Genomic DNA, 4575 nt, shown 5'->3' on the forward strand with positions numbered 1-4575 from the left:
TCACATTTGCGTGCCTCGGTGGCGGTGGGGTAAAGTCCTCGCAGGCCAATCCGTAGGTCGTGGGTTCGAATCCCGCCTGGTAGGTGATCCCTAACTAGGGCAGGGATGTTTGTGTTGTGATTTTTTAATGTTGAAAACCCGATAAAAAGGTCGCAATGTGTTGTTTACGGGGAAGTGGGAAATAAATAAATACAGTACTCTACGGATCAGAATGTTGGGCACAAAAAAAGAATTAATAAAGGCAGATAGAATCATCGGAAATGAAATTTTAAGATCATTAAAAGGCTGCACAAGATTGGATAAAATAAGAAACTTTCAAATAAGAGATGAACTGGGTGTCCAGGCAGTCACTTACAAACTACAAGACTACAAACATAGATTGAAGGAACATTTACTTCGAATGCCAAATGAAAGAATTCCAAAACAAGCAATGGAATACCAATCATTTGGCAAGAGAAGTATAGGAAGACCAAGAAAAAGATGGTAATGTGGAGCCGGAACAGGCTTAGTAGCCTAATCTTGGAAGGAAGAAGAAGAAGATAAATATATAATACGCGACGGAAACCCAATCTGTGAAAAACACTTTGTCTGTCTGTTTTTGCATTGAAAGTAACGAGATGACAAAATTTCCAGATTGAACATGTTCGTCTCTTGACTTCCTCGTCCACAACCTTCCCTAATAGGAAGACAGAGAGAACACCCTCTGTCCTCTCTGCCGCCCATCTCCTCTCCGCGCCACCGCTGTCCTTTCATTCCTCTCGCTAAGCCGTTGGCTGCCCCGATCCAGTCACCCCAACTCGCAGCAATTGACGGTTTCCGACGGGGCGTGCTGTTGTCATTCGAATTGTGCAATGAGCTAGTTAATTTATCCAACTCTCATGGTTTCAAACTCGCATGAATGAGACCATTCACATAAACAAAATTTCTATCAGTAGCGGCTCGTGAGTCAAATGCTCGGGGGGTCGTTGTTAAGGCTCTCTAGGTATTCAATTTGTTCAATTTAAAAGAATATAATTTGAATATTTATAAATAAATACGCGGTTTTGGAGAAAATATCACTGTGCCATACCAGAACTTTCATTTCGCAGAACTATCCTACTGAGCTATAATTTTCTTGCGGCCAGTTTTATTATATTATACAGGGTGCCCCATTTATCTTGACCACCCGAAATAACTTTTTGTTCCGATGTAAATTCAAAAATGTGGCAAGCAAATGTTCATTAGCCGCCAGGGGGACATTAATCAGCATGACTGCCTTCCTTGCAGCTTAGTTATTTACAAAGACATGAACAGCGGTATGTCTTTTTAAAAAGGCACTCTATATTTTTTATTCGGAAATTCATTTCCTCTCCTGAAGATTTATTCAAAAATGTAGCGCAGTGGACCATTAACATGAACACAGTGTTATGAAAAATGACTGACCCAATAGCGCTTAGTGCAGGTACGCGGGTATGGGAACTTTTCCACTTGCTGACGTTGACAGTGAACAAATGACAACATAGTAAAATGCACACCAGTGATTCACAAAAAATATAGGGTGCCATTTAAAAAAGACATACCGATGTCCATATCTTTGTAAATAACGAAGCTAAAAGGAAGGCAGTCATGCTGATTAATGTCCCCGTGACGGCTAATGAACATTTGCTTGACACATTTTTGAATTTCCATCTGGACAAAAAGTTATTTCGGTTGGTCAAGATAAATGGTAACCCTGTATATCTAACCAGATAATATTGGGGCAGTAATATGGTAATCGGGTTAGAATTAATTTTAATAATTAATTTCGGCATTAGCCGGCATAATGTAATATTCGTGGCTAATGCGAGGAAGATTACCTCAAGTAAATTATTTAAACACATGTTTTAGTTACGCAGTGATGTGTAGCAGTTTTTTTTTCAATAAACTGAAAATAAATCGCTGCTTCTTGGCACAAGTCCATGATCAAAGGCCAAAGATTCGTTCCCCGTCGATTTTTTTCCTGAGCATGCCTCAGCAAGGAGTATTTTATTGCTGCTCCTTTGCGGCGAATGCGATGAAGAGATTATGCCACTGCATTACTGCTATTACTGCATCACCCCATTCCAGACGTCTAATCAGTCAATAGGGACTTTTAATGTACCGTTTATCTTCCGAAATTATATTACCTTGAATAATATTTCAAGTAGTTTTAATTTAAAACCTTGTCTTTCCTCAATAATTTCGAACTTATTTTTTTATTTAATGATACGCCAATTCCATTACGGCTAATGACTTATGCCGCGGCGATTGCAATTTTTTGCCGGATGTACTCGCAGGTTTAACGCTTGCCACTCTCCGTGAGAATTCGATTTTCCTTTCAATCTTTAAAGAGTTATTACCTTCCATTACTTTCCTTTTGCTGATTTTGCTTTCAAACCTTGAAAACATTAAGGAATATGTTTTAGGTAGTATTATGATTATATCAGTGGTATATTTATGAAGTAACTTGTAGCTCTTTCGGGACTTAACAACCCATCTTAATTCTTTTCTACCCATGATAGTCACTATAGTCAGAAGTATTTATTTGATAGCTTTTCAAATCTGTTGTTAGCGTAACATAAAAATTAACATTATTTATTTTCATTCTTGTTCTTTTGCTCGAAACTTGGTTCTTACCTCAATTAAAATCCACTCGTTTCCGAGTGAGCAAAAGTTGGAGAACTACCATATGCTGTTCCGAAAAAGATATGCTAATGCATTCCACTAAGAACGATACGTATTTTTACAATAAAATTTGTTATTTATTTATAGATTTAGCGGTAACAGTAAATATACTCGCTGCGCACAAACAGAGAAAACTATTCGCTAGCTTTTTCACTTTCCATAATTTCGAAGAAAATAAAATGCAGCTTCTTCCTTCGAATATATTTTACTTACAGACCCAGCTAAATATCGGTTCGCATTTGATTTAACGTCAAAATAATACGGTTATATACAGTAATTTCCTCTTGGATTAGTTTTTCTTAATACGTATTCAATTTCCAAGAGTTTAGACTGCCAATAGATTCCATCCAGTGTCAAAAAATTTCAATCACCTTCCAAGGGATCAAATTCAAACAGCTTTTTTGAAGACAACTAAATTCTTGATTGCCTTGTATATTGACTTTAATTCTTGTAAGTTATTCCTGGACAAATTACATTGTCCTCGTAACCCCGTGTAATAAAAAATATAGCGCTTCAGGTTTCTTTCTGAATATTCACTGCCACCATTCAAGGTCTAAAGAGAGGAGGAACCAGTTAATATTTGGAAATGGATTAATCCTGGCATGCAATACGACCTAATAGTTCCAAGTAAAATACCACTCATAGACATTTTTGAGTAATATTCCATAATTTACCAGTTGGTATAAATCCAACAACCCAGTGGCGTAACTACCCTTTGGGAAGAAGGGGATGGAAGGGACTGGGGGGCGACCCTCCCCTCTAGGCAACGAAGGGTGCGGGAAAATTTTTTAAAAATGACTCTTCTCGTTGACTCAAATGATTTACTGCCATGGCATTAATAAACATCCACATCTTGAGTCCTATCGACTCGCCTACCCACGAACTGGCGAAATACCTGACCCAAACCCTCCAGCCTCTTGCGGGTAAAACACTTACATACGCCAAGAATACTCCACATTTCGTCGAGATAACCAGGGGCGGATCCAGGATTTCTTTCTGGGGGGGGCACAAGCAAGGCCGTATCCAGGATTTTGTTCAGGGGGGGGGCACAAGGATATCTCGTAATACAAAACGAACGCAATGATAATGGGACCGTATTAAAAATCTTGTATATTTTTGAGGGTCTGGGGGGGGGGGGGGCACGTGCCCCCCCCCCCTGGATCCGCCTATGGAGATAACCCAAAACTTGAGTCGACAAAGGGGACCTACTAGCAGCGGCGCCGACCCCATGGGGCCTGAGGGGCCCCCTCAAAAATTCGTTATGGGTGTGAGGAAAAAATGTGTCAGGTTTGTCGATTTTCTCAGGAGTTTCCAGATATCGAGATTCGAGTTATCAGGGTTCTAATGTTGATCAAATGACTCTTCTAAAAATGCTTTAAAAACTTAAAAACTCACTGCTAATAAAATTTTCTGGGGTAAGTCCCTCCCCAATATGTTGGATAACTCGGCACCCCTGCCTACTAGTAAGTTTCGATGTCGTCTCCCTGTTCACCAGCATCCCTATCGGCGCAGCCATGGAAATTGTCGGCGCCCTCTCCGAAGAAACTTTACCCAAGCTAGTTGAATTCCCCAAGCTAGTTGAATTTTGTCTGAGGAACTCATATTTCCATTGGAATGGGAAATATTTCAAGCAAACTGAAGGCGCAGCCATAGGATCTCCGCTATCACCGATAATCGCCAACATCTTTATGGAAAATCTCGAGAAAGGGGCACTGGATTCGTTTGCGAAGAACCCTAAGCTATTTCTAAGATACGTGGATGACACGTTTGTGATATGGCAACATGGAAGAACGGAACTCAAAAATATCCTCCAACACCTGAATTTGGTCAATCCTGCCATCCAATTCACCATGGAGGTCGAAGAAAACAACTTTCAGTCTTTCCTGGATGTCC

Source organism: Ischnura elegans, chromosome 7 (genome assembly GCF_921293095.1).
Source record: "Ischnura elegans chromosome 7, ioIscEleg1.1, whole genome shotgun sequence".
In the NCBI taxonomy this organism is placed as follows: domain Eukaryota; kingdom Metazoa; phylum Arthropoda; class Insecta; order Odonata; family Coenagrionidae; genus Ischnura; species Ischnura elegans.